An 18,300-nucleotide genomic window follows, 5' to 3' on the forward strand; every position below is an offset into this window, starting at 1 on the left:
ATTTTTAGTTTGTAATATTAACCATGTTGACCAATATCAACTCCCTCATTATTTATCGATTTTTAGTGCAGAAGCTATAGCTATTAGGAAAGCTTTAGATTGGTGCGAGATGAATTTACCTTTATCTGTGGTAATTGTAACAGACTCTCTCTCAGTTTTGCACGCCATTAAAAGCCCTCCTTTTAAACATTATAACAAAAATATTCTTCTATCTTTAAAAAATAGTCTATATAAACTGCAAGAGTATGGTGTACGAGTTACATTAGTCTGAGTTAGAGGTCATTCAGGGATAACTGGGAATGAAGCAGTTGATCTCGCAACTAAAAAAGCACGTGAGTAATCGCTGCATTCTCTTGCGTTTTTCTTTTTAGGAAGACAAATAAAAATAGATGTTAACCACCCTTTGGGTAATACGCCTGAACTATAAATTTGGTTCAAGAGTGTCACTAAAACATCAATGTGCTTCTCCTCTAGAATTTTTAGGATTTCTATAGGAAGCATATCAGGTCCAGGGCTTTTCCCGCTCTTCATTGTTTTTAATGCGTGCAATATTTCTTCTTTTGTAATATATGGACCTATTTCTTCTGACGTAAGTTCTATGTGCTCCAGATCTCTTCTTTCATCATCGAACAATTCATCGATTTATGCTGCCCATCTTTGTATTTTCTCGTCCGTATGTGTTATAGCAGTACCGTGTCTATCCAGAATGTGCAACCCATCAGATCTTATTAATTTATATAAGGCTGATGTTAGGGTTAGATGGGAAACTCGGAACAGTAAATTTTCAACTACATCAGAGAACCTCTATTTTAAACTGCAACCGGTTTTACCGACGAACATTCCATACATCAATTCGTGGGATTATAATAGATATGTCATCAATTGTATCACGTTTAAAACTTAATCATGGTCGCTTTCAAGCACATGTGTTTAGGATTGGTATCTTAGATTCTCCGTGTTGTCCTCACTGTCCAGAAAAATCTTTAGCCGATATAAATCACGTTTTCCTAGAGTGTCAAAAATATACTGCACATACAGATATGCTGTACCAAGAACTGAAAAATTTTGTAAGTCTACCAACTAAAATTCCTACTTTATTAGCACAACAAGAGAAAGAAATATACAACCTTTTAATCAGGTTTGTTTTAGAAGCAAAAATAGATATTTAGCTCACATATGGTTAAATATGTGTATATGTATATATGTGTGTATATATGTGTATACATATGTGTATATATTATATATGTGTTTACAAACATTATGTAATTAGAATCCAAACCTCTGTTTTACCCCATTTGTTAATACCTCCTGCCCGTGACCTAGTCTAGTTTGTCTTAATGAAAATGTCTTGATGGGCCCCTAGACAAGAAACTAGTGGCCATGTTTTTATCCCTATCCTATCCTTAATAATAATAATAATAAAAAATACAAATATTCTGTGGCAAATAGACAAGTTATAATGCCATCCACTATCTACACACACACACACACAAGGATAAAAACCAGAAATGTCCACGCGTGAAAGATAAAAACAAGGAGAGTCCACTTGAACAAAAACAAAAATTAACTACGTTTTCATTTCGAGTTTAATCGTTTAGTTTAGTTGTCTTCCGATAGCGACGAATGTAAAAATAACAGTGATAGTACGAGAAAGAGGATGAAAAGGGGAAGAATGGTTGATGTTATGAAGAAAATGCGACTACAGTCGCACGAAGAAGGACCGCCATGCAATTGCAAAAGGCTCAAGTGTTTCGAAAATGTAAGGAGTATAGACAGAAGAGAAGTGTTAAAATATTTTAACAGTTTAGGTTCAAATGATGAACAAAACGCATATTTGATTGGATTGATGACTATTACACCAGTTCAAAGACGACGATTCCGTCAAAACGAAGAACACGCAAAATTTCACGATGAATTTTTTACTTATAAAGTTAGAGTTAAGCGTAATGGAGTTTCCCAAGAAATTAACGTATGCTTTAAAGCATTCATGTCAATACATGGTGTAACTAAGGGCAAAATTGAACACCTACAAAAAAATTTAAAAGCTACAGAAACTTCTGGACAAAACAAACGTGGTAAGCATAGTTCCCAGCATTGAAAGTTGCATCCAGAAACGAGCGAAGCAATATATAACCACATAAACTGTTTTAAAACTAGATTATCCCATTACAGTTTACACGAATCTAAGAAAAAGTATTTATCGGAGAGTTTGAACATTACAAAAATGTTCAACTTGTTCAAAGAAAAATATCCGACCATTAAAGTTTCTTACGTTACGCTAAATTTAATTTGTCCTTTGGTTACCCAAGATCAGACACATGTTCAGCATGTGATGAATTCCAGGCAAAATTAAAATCATTAAATTATGACAAGGATGCTGCAGAACTTCGTAAATTATCAATTCAAAATGAGTTCCACAAACGTAAGGCACAGACATTCTATGATTTTAAAAAGGCTGCTCGCAAAAAGTCAAAAAAATCAGCCGACTATGTAGCCATTGCATTAGACTATTAAAAAAATATTGCTTAGCCAAACGTGACAACGAATGACGTGTACTATTTAAGACAGTTATGTATGTATAGTTTTAATATCCATGTATTGTCGACTAGCCAATCCATTTTTATTCATATCCGGAAACATTTGCAAAGAAAAAACCGAATGAAGTGTTGTCATTCCTGTTTCATTATGTTATTAATTTTATGGATCAAAACGCAAAACATTTACACATACTTATTTTGTGATTCAGTAGGTGGCCAGAATAAAAGCTATGCAATGTTTCAGTTTATTAATTATGTTGTTAACAATACAAAACTTTTGCAATCAATAAGAATAACATTTCCTGAAAGAGGCCATTCCTACATGGAATGTGATAAAAATATGAGGCTCGTGGATCTGAAAACGCACATGGAAATACCCAATGACTGGTTCCAACTTTTGAAGGTGTCAACGATAAGACCGTCACCATTCCAGGTAGTGGAAGTGGAACAATTTATGGTTAAAAAATGGGATGCATTTTTAGGAAATGGAAAATATGTCAAAAAATACCCATTTCCAATACAAAAAATTAAACAAATATAATCTACCCGAGAGCATCCCAGACTTATCAGTTTTAAAACAAATTATCAAGGTCTCTGGATACAAAGCCCTATAACTCCGATAAATTCCAAAATAACTTCAAAAGTCAGAAATGTATTACCAGAGGGGGAGTTTGAACTTCCACCATCTGCATATACTGGTAAGTTGGGGTGTATTTTTTAAAAGGAAAACTAATGCTTTTTCTACATTTTTATATCTATTAATAATTTCTGCTGCAAAATATAAAAATCTAGTGACGCTCATTAGGTTCTGCAAACAGGATGCTCAAGACTATTACGCTGCCCTACCTCGCGAGTAGGTTTAATTTTACCAGTAAGGGTAAGTTAACCATTTCTTTATTCCTCTACCTCATAATATTAAGAGTAATTTTGTTTTCAGCCTTTCTATCAGCTGGTGCAACTAATGCTCTACAACGCAACGTGACGTTTGGACAGTCCTTGTTTTTTTCAGTTTTTACTTGTACTTGGTACCTTTTTTAATTTTTTTATCTATGTTCTTCAAACATTTGGTTAAAATGTGTTTGTATATTTAATACAGTGTACTTTAAGTTTACTAAAAAAACAAATACTATTTCTTTAATGCAACGGTTTGTTTAAAGATATGTAGCCACAAACATAAACTTCCTATTTTCTCAAAACAATATACCGTGACATTCCTTCTTATTTCCTTAACCCTCCAGTTGTTTCATTTAAAGAGCAAATTATACCAAATCAGATAGTTACAGAAAAATTAGTGTACGAGGTAGAAACGTATAAACCGAGATTAATTCAATGTTTAAAATGTTTCCGGTATGGTCACGTTAGTTCACCGTGTAGAGAAAAAGACAGGTGTAGGTTTTGTGCCGGAGAACATTGTAACATGAACAGCTTAGTGTGAACCAACCTTAACATAAGTTGGTTCACCTGTGAGGTTACGTCTGCCACTTGTCACTTCAACAGATACATTTGAGCAAGTCATGTAGAAGTAAAGAAATATAAATATTAAACTAAGAATAGTTGTTTCTATTTTTCTATAAAACATAACATGGTGTCAGGTATTTGATCCCGTATTTAAACACAATGGATTCTAATTTTAAACCGCCTGATGGGATCCGTTTTGACCAAAATGCAAGTCAAAACTTTGAGAAGTTTCTAGATAGATTTAATATATACATGGACGCAGCAGATTTGGCCAGCAAACAAGACAGCAGAAAGATTGGAATTTTTTTAAATCTAGCAGGGGAAGAAGCCCAACATATATTTAAAATATTTAAGCTTAGTGATGAGGAGAGGAAACAGTATAATGTTGTAACAAATGCTTTTAAAACATACTGCTCACCTTTGAAAAATGAAACTTATGATAGGTACCTTTTCTTTACTAGGGTACAGGAAGAAGACGAAGAGTTTGATGACTTTATGAAGGATGTAAAATTGCTGGCAAAATATTGCAAATTTTATTCTCTTGAAGACTCCCTAATTAGAGATAGACTGGTTAGTGGCATTTAAGACCAATGAAGCCGAAAAGTTGATGAAATTAGATACAGTAGGCCCTCCAGGAGCAAAACTCAAAGAGTGGTGGAAGAACGTTGAACTGAAGAACATGAAAATGAATACTATTCTCAGATTTGTGGAGTGACCATGGGTACGCCTATCTCAGCACCAATGGCAAACTTGGTAATTGAAATATTATCATTTCTACAAACGATATGTTGAATGTTGATGACTGCTTACTCCACATTCCGGATCATGAAATCGATCATACTTTTCAAATGTTTAATAATTTCCATAATAACATTCAATTTACAAATTCTATCAATAATAAGACTAACATCAAAATTTTTTTTCAATATGTATCATAATTTAATAAATTGAGTTGTTTTTTAAATGCACTATGGCAGATATCTAAGATACGACCCCTGAACCATTCCTATTTTAAGATACCCGTCAGATGTCATCTGTCAATGTCAGATACCAATTTTTAATCCATGTTAAATTTTTTAAAAAGTTTAAACATGAAATTTAATTGTAAAATGTAATGTTTATAAAATAAAATAAAGTGCTTATTGAAAATAGCAAATTTGCCGAAAAGTTTAAGCAAAAGTTAAATAGCTTTATTTACAACAGACCGACAAACGCAGGAAATAAAAAAGTTTCTATATATATATATATATATATATATATATATATATATATATATATATATATATGTTTCCATGTATATATGTATACAGACCCATAAAATACCAAATAGAAAAATGCGGCGTAAAAATAGAAAGATATGAAATGAAATTAATCATCACAAGTCAACAAGGAAGATTGGAGTACGTGGATCGTATCATAAGATGGCCGATGAAATACTGAGTCTAATCAAGTAAAATATTTGGTGGAAATGGTCAATTGGCGGAAGATGTAACACTAGTAGGAGAACCGTAGAGGTAGGGATCGGTTCCACTGCAACTTAATTTTATTAGATTACTAATTTTTACTGAGAAACGGAAATTATAGGGGAAAACTTATATATGTAGAATCAATCTTAAACCGATTCGACTTCTTAAAAAGAATGAGGAAGTTCATAGCAACACAAGCTAATGCTAATTTCTTTACTTTCGGTACGAGCATTTGTTACTTAATAAACGTTTTCCTTCTTTTCTACAGTAATGAAAAAACAAATAATAGTAAATAACTTTTATTATACATCAGGTAGTTTGCTTGTCTTTTTAATAGCTATGTATTTCTAAAAGAAAAAGTATACCTTAAACCCACGATATTTTGTCTACTAAGCTTACATAGAAACAAACAATAGTTATTCAGCACTCGTCTGTAAGTTAATCTTCCCAAGAAACAAAAAGGAATATAAAGCAACAAAAGCAAACTTCTAATTTTGGATTTCTGGTCTTGCAAATATTTAAGCTTAACCGCCAAAAGCTCCTTATATGTTTCTCGTGTCTCGTATGTTCTTAATTCCTACCGCAAGGTGTGTGTGCTTGTGCGGTGAAAACAAACAAAAACAAGTATAAATCACCAACATGAAGTTCCAGAAGCGTACACAAGAATTTAAATACAAGGAGCGCTTATTAGCCATATATATATATATATATATATATATATATATATATATATATATATATATATATATATATATATATATATATATATATATATATATATATATATATATATATATATATATGTGAAGATTAATACGTTCTCGGGAAACGCATTCAGATTTTAAAACTCGACGCTTCGGCACCCATTTTGGAGCCATTATCAAGAGGGATACGGTTCCGTTCGAGTTCGGGGTCTCAATCTGCCTACTCTTATCACTCGTGATGTACCAGTATCTTGTTCTGTAAAAATACAAGAACCGTCAAACGGCACTGAGGTCTCAATCTGCCTACTCCTCAGTGTCAAGTGACTATATATGTTGAATAACTAACTGAAAAATCCATTGTTTTGACGACATTTCGGCAATGTCGCACTTTCCACTGTCAAGTTAGCTATAACGCTAGTAACGCTTTCAACTGGTGCTTGAAGTAAACTGGCTCTCTTCTCTCTTACTTGTAACGGTAACTTAAAAAGTCGATCTTGGCGCGCTTTTCTCTAGCAGTCCTTGACAGCGCTTCTTCTGATTGGTCCTGTACGTGTATAGGTAGGTTGGGTCCTACTCGTCGGCCTTGTTGACTGATTTATTTTTGTATTCTTATTTCATCAAGCATCATTTCCCATGTTATTGGAAGCCTTTAAGCACCATCTCTTAGATCTGTTGTGCTTTTTTTTTTCAATTTTTATTGCTTCTCTGATTTCACGTTTTCTTTTTAATTTTACGTTCATTTTATGTTCTTTCAGATGATCCTAATAAGGTCTCTTAATTGTTATAAACAAAGCTGCTATCAATTTATAAAAAAGGCACTAACTTCGTCTCAAAGTGTCATAGGTTAACTTTTTTCCTTTTAAATTTGTAAAAAAGTTCAGGTTGTCAAAATATGAAAAATAAATTTTTTTGCAGTCAATGGTTAAAAAGTTATTCTAATTGTTTATAAATAAAATTTTGACATGTTTTTGCCAAATTATTTTGCAATATTTAAAATTATTTTTCCTCATTTTTTTTTATAGTATTAATAGAATAAATGTTCTTCTTTTAGAATATATCCGTATATTTAATATACCTATTTAATTTTTTGACTTATATTGTTGCAAAAAAATTTAATTTGGGATAAACAAATTAAATAACTTTTGAACTCTTTGGCCGATCGACTTGAAATTTTGATCTTATTTTAAGCACCACAAGACCCAACTATGTGTATAATATAAAGGTTATAAGTTTATTTAAAAAAAAAGTTATTAAAATTTATAAAAAACCAAAATTTTTGACATATTTTGCAACTTTATAAGCAACAAATAAGGATAGGAACGTTTAGAAAACGCCATTTTGAATATTTTTATATGACATAAGTTTCTTCTCTTCTCAAATTTACCGTTTTTTGGCCTTAATTTGTTAATAATTAATTAAGTCCAAAAAATCGACTGCAGGACACATATAGGTTCTTGTCCATAGTACTCAATATAACTGCTTATTTAACTAAAAAAAAGCTTATTTCCCTGGGCTACAGTACAAAGTTTCGTTTTTAATAGAAATAATTGTAAATTATTTCTATGTATCTTGGATATAAATTTGTAAGCTTATTGATAATGTTTCATGGAAATGTTTATATATCAGTGAGGGTAAAAATTGGTTTGACGTGTTTCTAAGAACAATTTGTGGTGAAAGCAAGAATAACGAAAAAGGTTTTTGTAAAGAATGTCATCGAAGACTAACAGCGAGGTACAAAAACATTTGGAAGAAATCGGGAATTTGTAGTTCCTAGAAAATGTTAAGTACTTACGACTGGAAACTTAAAGACGTTGAAATCAGGGAAGTGGGATATTTATTTTGACCAATGATGATCAAGGAATGTGATTGATATAAGGGAGTGTTGAGCCAAGAGAGTTTTTGGCAAAGAAAGAAAAAGGCAGTAGATTCCCGATAGCTGATAGAAGGAGCAGTTGTGTGCATAAAAAACAAAAAGGAAAAAGTGTCGGTTTTTCGTTAACCTAAGCCTTGTAGGCATTCGTAAAAGGAAAAAGTAAATTCAGTGATAAGTGTAAGTATAGCAGTTTTAAGTACTCAAATAATAGTATCCGACATCGTAAATGAAAATTGTTCCAAGGTATTCAGATATACCTTTATTTCTTTCTCTCAATATTCTCCGTTTTGAGGATTTCGGCTTTTCGGCCCCATTGACCGACGTCCATATAAAGACTCCAGTGTAATTTGACATAAACAATTTCGTAATTTTTTAAAATTATTTCTTGCAACCAGTTATAATTCATTATTGTATCTATACTGGGTAACTTACTATTTTAAAATAACTTGCGGTATTTTTCATATTCTTTTTACATTTATTTAGATACCCGTGTCATAGATTGTTTGTTTTTACATTTTGTTCTATAGTTAAAATTTGTGTTTATTTCTTTGGTATAAATAATTTTTTTTAATATACGGTTATATTTTATTTTTGAATTTTATTTATCCATGAACTTCCTTTGAGTGTTGGTTTTTGTATTTCTGTGATTGGATGACGTAAAACCCTGAGATTATTTATCAGTTTGAGCAAGCCCATAAAAAAAAGGTTTTGATTCATTAATAATTGAAAATAAATATAAATATATTTTTTTTTTCTAAATAACTACATTAAGAAAGTAAGTAGAGAATCAAAACTATATATATATATATATATATATATATATATATATATATATATATATATATATATATATATATATATATATATATATATATATATATATATATATGAGATGGTAGAGAAAATGCGGAACAATGGGCATACCAGTACAAGAGAATAGAAAACATTCACAAGACAGGTAGGGTATAGAATATATTATAAGGAAATTAAAGGAAGAATATGAGCCATAGGGACTCAAGATAAATATGTGTAAGACCGAATACTTACGTATTGGATCCGAGGTTGCAGATTTGAACTTAAGTTTAGAAAAAGAGACTATTAAAATTTGTAAGACTTTTAAGTATTTTATTTGTATGAAAGATATAGAAATGAAAATAGAACTGGGAAAACAAGGCGCGAAAGCACTCGAAAGAAAACAAAAAAAAGGATCTTTCGGAGCATAGTGAGGAATATTACCCTATATGGAGGAGAAATATGGCCAATGACAATATCAATCCGAAGTAAAAGAAGAACAGGATTCTTCTTTTTCTTTGCCATTAGCTTTCTTTTCAGAAGAAAAGAAAGCTAATGGCAAATTTACTTACACCAAAGAGGAAAGTCTTAGAGAACTGATAAATACGCACTTTCCGGGCTCAACAATTCTGGATGATGCAGATAGGCAAACCAACATAGACCAAAGGCTCACTAGGCCAAGGTCTACAGATTGGGAAATAGCCACAGCAATCACAAGACCAAACAGAATTAGATGGCCTATAAATAAGTTTCAGCCATATAAGTCTCCAGGGACAGATGGTATATATCTAATACTGTTGCATATGAGATTAGAGGTAGAGGCTCAAAGCTAGTTTAGCATGGGGGGTCGTACCGGAAATATGGCAAAAGGTTAAAGTCATATACTTGCCTAAGGTAGGTAAAGCATCAGACCTAACACCAAAGTCATATAGACCGATAAGCCTATCTTCTTTTCTATTAAAAACGCTGGAAAGGCTTCTTGATAGGTACATCAGAGACGAAGTGCTAAAAGATAATCCTCTAAGCAATCGTCAATATGCATACCAACCTGGTAAATCTACGGACTCTGCGTTGGATGATCTAAATAGGCTTTGCTCAAAGTCAATGGAAGACAAAGAGATAGCAATGGCCGCTTTTTTAGATATAGAAGGGGCATTTAAGCATCCCTGGAGAACAGGACAGTAATTTGCACTCTGGGTAAAGCAACCATCAAAGCTAAAGTAGGTGGAGACTGTCCACAAGGAGGAGTTCTGTCCCTCTACTTTGGACAACCTTGGTAAATGATCTCCTCAGAAATCTGTCCACAGAAGGCTTTTATTGTCTATGCTGACTATTAGGATATACTGACGATATAGCAATCGTTGTCAGGGGCAGGTTTGCTCAGGTGGTGTCTGAGAAAATGCAAGCAGCCCTAAATATAGTTGACGACTGATGTAAACAAGAGAGACTGATAAGCAATGCTCAGAAACCACAAATCGTCAACTTCACAAAAAAAAAACAGCACTTCAAGGCCTAAACCCACCGGTGCTGGGAAGAACAGAGATTGCATTTGCCAAAGAAACAAAATACCTTGGGGTATATTATGATCATAGGCTTACATGGAATACTCACATTCTGAAAACCACACAGAAAGCTACTATGTCCCTGGGCAGAGGTAGAAGAATGTGCGGTAAGAATTGGGGACTTAACCCCAAAATGACTCTATGGTTATGGTTATACACAAGGGTTATTAGACCCATGATAACCTATGGCTCGGTGACGTGGTGGACAAAGACGCAGCAAGTGGGAGCAATAAGGCGGCTAGGTAATACACAAAGGCTTGCATGCCTGTGTATTACGGGGGCCATAAAAACAACTCCTACTGCATGAATTTATCACCACTTCATATCTTTATACAGGGCGAAGCTAGATGAGTGATGAACAAATTAATCCATAGTCAGCGACATATAAGCCAGATGCATGGCACTGACAATAGGAAGCTAATCGAGAAACTAAAAGCCGATATTGTGATTGGGAAACCTATAGATACAACAGCTACGAGATATAGCTTTAACAATAAGTTCCCAATTAAGATACCAGGCAGGGAAGACTAGAATGAAGGTGTACCCATACAAGCTGCTGCTACCTGGTACACTGATGGCTCAAAAACATCGGAGGGTGTGGGAGCCGGTATAGTAGGGACAAATCAAGGGATACATTTCCCAGTAAGTCTATATAAGGATGTGACAGTTTTCCAGACGGAAATAACGGCAATCCATCACTGCATGGAAGAAATAGAAAGGCATGAAAGAACGTTCTGTTCAGTTACCATCTTCACAGATAGTCACGCAGCGCTTAAAGCACTCAATTCTGTAGGGGTCAATTCTAAGCTAGTATGGGATTGCGTGTGTGCCCTAAATAAACTAAGAGACCGTAGCAAGGTTACGGTAGCCTGGGTACCGGGGCACGAGGGTCATAAGAGCAATGAAAAAGCAGATGAAATGACCAAACAAGGCTCATCAATGCTATTCATTGGACCGGAACCCTTCTGCGGCGTTGCAAAGTCAGTAACAAGAACGACTACAAGGAAGTGGGTAGCTCCCAAATCTCTGGAATGGTGAAGGAATTCACCAGGACAAAGACAGGTGAAACAGTTCATTACAGAACATTTGCCAAAATTTACGGCAGACATAATAAGCAAAGACAGAAAAACAGTCAAAGTCATAGTAAGTCTTCTAATAGGGCAATGTATGCTGAGTAGGTACTTGAAGCTGATGGGATTATCAGATGATGACCTGTGCAGATTCTGTCACCTCAAAGAAGAAACAGCAGAGCATATTTTATGTCAGTGTGACAGTCTGGCAAATGTGCGGTTCTTTGCATTAGGAGAAGAAAATCCACCGGCAAATAGCTATATGAAAGGTACAGTCTCGAAGCTACTAGACTTTATAAAAAGGGTCAGGCTAAAGAATATTATCTAGGACTAGAGGGCCACAATAGATCTGAAAAGGTCGTAGTGGAATAGGCCAAAAGGCCACCTCTCTAAATCTAATCTAAAAAAAAAGAACAGTTGAACTAGACTTTATGAGAAGATGTCCAAAATCACCAGAGCGGATAGAATAAGAAGAGAGGAAATATGGAAGAGAATGGAAGTAGAATGATCAATTACAAAAAAGTTGGAAAAGAGAGCCCTGCAGTGGTACGGGCATGTACAAAGAATGAGAGGAAGACCTACTACAATATGGAAAACAGACATAGGAAATGATATGATAGATAGAGACCTCAGAGAAGGTGACTGGGAAAATAAAGTGCTCAAGAGGATGAAAACGGCGAATTCATAATGGGAAAAAGCCAAAGAAGAAAAAGAAGAATTATCACCCCATCTTTGTAGTAATAAGACACTAAAGATTTGTTTTCATTTATATGCGCCATATATTTTATAGTTACTATTATTTTATTAAACCAATCGCGTGCTTAAAGATTTCATAACGGCTGCTTTTACATTTTTCTATGAAATCTTTACTTAAACTTAATGTAAGTCATTCCATTAATCAATGTTTCCTGTACTTCACTGTTATTCTTGTAACGAATTTACAAGTAAGTGTTTATTTGTTAAGGATAATTAATTACACTTTCTTTTATCAAGCAGCTTTAAATGATTTGTTAGTTGTGCGACCTCCACCTATGGTTTTAGAAATAGGGCCTCTTTTATGCTTTCACATACAAAAGATCTTTTGTGAGTCTTGCTTTGGCGAGAAACTTTGCTGATGCCAACTTACAATCGGATTTACGCTTTAAGAAATATTTGAGGAACGCTTAATGGGTGAATAATGAGCGTTACTGAGAACCGCAGCGTAAAAACCGTAAAGAAACAAAAAAAGCTGATATAATGAGTTCGTTTATTATCTCTGAATAGAACTAGATGTTGCATACTGAAGATAATTTTCATATGTCAAAAATTATGTAGTTCCTTATGTTGGTTTCTACTTATGTGATAATCGTTAAAGGTCATCGAGTATATGATTCCTATAGAGGAAAATATGAAAATTTTTATAGTTCGACGACAAACGTTGAGACAAGATACATTTGGTGTTATTTCGGGAGTTTCCACTGCATGCGCCTACTTTCTTGTAAATACTGAAGGGGGGAAGGTTAGGTTAATTTAGGTTTAATGTAATGTAAGTGGGAGTTCAGGTACCCTTCCACTCGATCTAAGAGGTCTATTTTCGCTCATCCGCAGGTTAAAATTGCCCTTTCAGCCCAGCCTTTTTAACAACGTCTACAATGGCCTTTTGTGACACTTTTAAGAAATCAAAGGGATCGTCTTGATGATGCTTAAATATATTGACCTTTATCCTATCTAACCCTGGCCAGTTGCACAGAAAATATTCCGCCATAATCGCCTTCAGCCTGACAAATTCTTCAATCCGCATTTTCCGTCAGTCCGATTTTATTCATGTCTCCCTTGTCGCGACAGTGTTCCGATGGGAGACCTCCGACAATTCGTAGATCTATAAGATCGTTGATCTCTTCTTCGAAGGTTCATGTATAAAACTTTTGAATGCTTAAGACCTATTTGTTCGTACTACTGGTTATGTTTCATCCAGTACACCTGGTCCGATATCGTTCTTTTGGCTATGCTTCTTGCTATGCCAACGACAGGTTCTCGGCCTACAAATATTTCTTTTGTCCCTTCCCTAGCAAATAGGTACACTTTTTCGTCCCCTTAAATATCAGTCCAAATATAATGACTAAAAACATACAGTATTGTACGCATTAATGTAGACATTGACAATACCTGAATTACTTCAACTTAACAACACTGCTGCGACAATCATGACATTTGTTTTTTGACTGATCTCATAATTTGTCATTCTGCAGTAAGTTATTGCTAATGTCAGTCGTTTTGTCGGATACTGTGGCTAAGTACTAAGTACACGTGTTTTTGTGTCTTTTTTTTGGCGAAATGACACGTGGTAATATTTTTTTTTGTATTTGCGGCATGATGAACATTACGGCAAGCAAAAGAGAACTTCAGTTGCTGCACAGCCATAACGCAACGGAACATTCTTAAGGTGCGTTCATTACGGAGACCCTCGCATGGTATCCTCGCCTAGAGCATAGCACTGACAGTGAATGCTCGCATTTAAAATAATGCATTTATTTTACGTGGCGATGATAATATAATACCATCCTACGGTCCGATTGAGGGTCGGCGCCTCGTTATGAACGCACACTTGTGTTCTGTAAGCTTGGGAGTTCAAAATAAGATAATTAAACAAAAAGGAAAATTAGATCAGTTGAAGTTCAGCAAAAGGGTTACTTTCATACTAGGGAAGAGAAAAAACAAGACAGCTTCCAGAAAGACAAGCACTGACCTTCAGCAATACTTACAAAAGATAGAGGTAAAATTCATTTAGCAGGATTGTACAGGTTACATATAGGCCTCATAATATAATATATTATTATACACACACATACACACACACACACACATATATATATATATATATATATATATATATATATATATATATATATATATTGTGACGATTAGGGTTTATAGAAAATAATTTATAAGTTATATACTACATAATATTAGATATTTGGTTGTTTTAAATAAGTTATATACTAGAGAATTTAATAAAAATATATTTATGTGAGGGTATTTTTAATAAATTAGCATAATAATTGTAAAAAGTTGTATTTTAATATTGTAAATATATATAAGTGAGCCATGTGCTTAGGCAACCAAAAATACTCTCGGAGATTGACAGATATTTATACTCTGAAGTGACGTTTAAGAATATTTACAATATAAAGTGGGTTATAATAATATATTGTTTGAAATGTGTATTTTATTAAATTAGAATGTTAAGTTACTAATTTAATTATATATTCTGATCTGAAAAGCCTAAATGTAAACAAAATTATTAATAGAAAAGAATGGAATTCTCTGGATCTCCGGAGATGGCCATGTTTGCGAAATGGTTTGTTCCAGAAAATTCATACAAGTATGAAATAGAACAAATTGGAACATGATCTCTTACGAGATGGTTCTAGAATGTCCAAAACATATAAATACCCGTGATTTGGATTCAAGATGGCAGTTTTTTACTATGAAGGCAGTTTTTAGAAGTTTTTAGTCAGAAGTCAAGCAGTTTATTATGAAAGTTAGTTAGAGTCAGTGAATCAAGTACAAATAGTCAAATTGTTTAATATAGTGAGTTAAATGAAGATTAAAAATTATGCATATGATTTATGCACATTTATAATTATACACAAATAATTATTGAAGATAAAAAAAGGTATATTGGAAGAAATTAAATTATATTATGGTTGGAGATTAGTATAAATCAACTTATAATAATTGGATATTGGTATATTGAAAAGAAGAATAAATATAAATGCTGTTTGCTGGTTTGGTTGGTGGTGTATAGATGCTGGTGAAGAAAAATATATCTTAAATTGGTAGAAGCTGATAATTAAAAAAAGTAATTTCACAAAAAACAAGGATAACTGAAGTACGAAGACATTCAGTGGTGATTAGAATCTATATACTTAGTGGAAAATAGTTCATTTAGGCATTCAGTGAAAGAAAGGTACAAAATTTTGTTAATATAATTTAGTTAGTGTCATAACAATTTCAATTTTGAAGATAGTTTGTTTAAATTTTAGATTGTCTATAGAATTTAATTAGTTTTATAAGAATATCAGTTTAAAGATAGTTTATTTTAAATTTACATTGACTAGGTTAGATATATATGTGTGTTTCATAATAGTTATAATAAAGATAATTTAAAAAAGTACTTACAAACTAATTCTTTGAGAACCGCGATAAAAACCCTATATATTATTAAAATTACTCATTGCTCATCATTCAAACAAAAAACACATCATAACAATTTTGGCGCCCAACGCGGTGGCTCTCTATTTAAAAGAATTAGTTTGGAAAGATAAGTGCTCTCATATAATTAAATTAATTTTCATTAGAAAAAAAAAATTATAGATTTTAATTTTAATTATATTTGAACAAGTAAAGTCTCAAAATGTCTCAAGGAAAGAAAGGTACAAGAACCAAAAAGAATGAAGAAGATGTGGAAGTAGAAACACAACCTATACAAGAGGAGAGTTTAGTACAAGCTCCACAAGATACTGCAGAAATGAATCCAGAAAGAGAGGAAAATGTCAATATGGCAGCTTTGATGTCATTAATGATGCAGATGAACAAGACAATGGAAGAGAATTCAAAAGAAATCAAAGAAGACATGAAAAAACTGGAACAGAAAATGGAAGAGAATACGAAAAAATTGGAAGAGAATTCAAAAGAAGTCAAAGAAGACATGAAAAAAATGGAACAGAAATTGGAAGAGAATTATAGAAAATTAGAAAAGAAAATAGAAGATAATAATAATAAAATTGTAAAACAAATGGATAAAAAACTTGAAGCTGCAGAGAAAAAAGTAGCAAATGAAATAAAAAGTATACGGAATGACTACAAGAAAAGGATAGACAATGAGAGGACAGAAGTAAAGAGGATTATTCAAGATAATAAGATAGATATAGAACAGAAAATAGAGTTACAGAAATGTAACTTAGAAGTAAAAATTAACGAAGACAGGAGAAACACAGAAGAAAAATTAGACGATATACAACAAAATATCCAAATAAATTGTAATCAAATAAGAAAGGTGGAACAGAGAATAGATGATATTTCACAAATGAGAGACATAGGGAGACCTTACTTAAATTTAACAAATGAGACTGGGATTAAATTCTCTGGTAATATAAAAAATTTGCATCCTAGAGTATACATAAATAGTTTAAAACATAAATTAAGATTTGTGAATAATATTAATGATATTAAAGATTATATTAGAATGACATTAAATGACAATGCAGCAACTTGGTTTGCTAGTATTGAAAATGATTTAGATAACTTTCAAACATTTGAAAATAAATTTTTAAATTATTATTGGGGTGAATTAGAGCAAGCAAAGTTTAGAGAAATTCTATATTTTGGAAAGTATAATCAAAATTTAAAATCAAATATGGTAGATTATGCATTAAAACTGATAACAGTTGCAAAATATTTAGAACCACCACTTAGAGAGGATGAAACAGTCTTAAATGTATCTAGACATTTTGATGCTGATGTTGTCCAAACAGTAACTGTACAAAATATTCAAACAATAGATAGTTTTATTAATTTTATTCAAAGAATACAAAGAGGCAATATGACAAGTAATAATAACAACAGAAAAAACAACAATACTTTTCAATATAATAAAAATGATAATCAACAATATAGACAATCATATAACAATAATACTAGGTATGGTGATAATTTACAAAATTTTAATAATACTAACACTAATCCAAATAGACAGAACTTTAATAATAATACTAGTTATAATAGACAAAATTTTAATAATAATACTAATTATAATAGACAACATTTTAATAACAGTACTAATAATAATAGACAAGATTTTAACAATAGAAGAAATACAGAACGACCTAACTATAACAGACAGGTAAATTGTGTTCGAAGGAATAGAAGCTGCGAAGGCAGGGAACGAAGTAGTACAAGGCAGGAGAATGTGAGTAGAAGTCATAGTAGGGAAAGACATAGGACATCAGATCCAAGTGGTCAGATACAATCTGACAATTCTAATAATCAAAATTTTGTGCAGTAAACTTTCTGAATTACAAGTTAGGCCATTGCTATTATGAAAAACCTTCTGAATTTATTTCTTTAGATGAAGAGAAAATTATTGAATCTATTAATTTAATTTATATAAATGCTTTGGCCAAAAATAAAATGATTAAGATTATGATAGATACTGGTTCAGAAAGTACTTTAGTCTCGGAGAATTTTATTTTTAATACATTAAAACTATCAGATATAATAAAGATTCCAAAAATTAAAATTTTTGGTGCAAATAATAAGAAGTTGGGTGAAATTGATAAACTAGCCAATTTTAAAATTAATATTCTTAATAAAGAAATTAATATGCAAGGATTTATTGTCAAGGATTTATGTGTTGATATATTAATGGGAAATGATGAATTGGAAAAGAAGAAAGTAAAGATAGATTTTGAAGAAAAAATGATAACTTTGGAAGGGCAAATAATTAAATTTATGCAGAAAGATGAGGTAGAAGAAGGAATAAGAGTTGATAGGATATTATTAAAAGAAAATAATGATGTTTATGAAGAAGAAATGTATTTTGATGATAGGGAATTGTCCCAAAAGAATGTAAAGAATAATTATTGTAGTGAATATTTAAGGAATGGAAATTTTAAGCAGATGGATGCCTACGAGGCGGAGTGCGTAAAATTGGAAGCAAGGAATAATGAGTACATATTGAAGAATAATGTGATTTGTAAAGAAGAAGATATGATGAAAGTTTTAAATTGCCCTGAAGAATATAAATCAATAGTCATTTCCATATTGCAGCAACACAAGGGACTTGTCAATAAAGAAA

General features: G+C 32.4%; 1 protein-coding gene across 3 annotated transcripts in view; it reads right to left on the bottom strand.

Annotated features, from left to right (window-relative positions):
- The window catches only part of LOC140434935 (uncharacterized), an 810,654-nt gene that overhangs the window by 391,350 nt on the left and 401,004 nt on the right, over window positions 1-18,300 (bottom strand). The gene's annotated exons all lie outside the window — the stretch shown is intronic.

The sequence above is a fragment of the Diabrotica undecimpunctata genome, chromosome 2 (assembly GCF_040954645.1).
Source record: "Diabrotica undecimpunctata isolate CICGRU chromosome 2, icDiaUnde3, whole genome shotgun sequence".
NCBI lineage: Eukaryota > Metazoa > Arthropoda > Insecta > Coleoptera > Chrysomelidae > Diabrotica > Diabrotica undecimpunctata.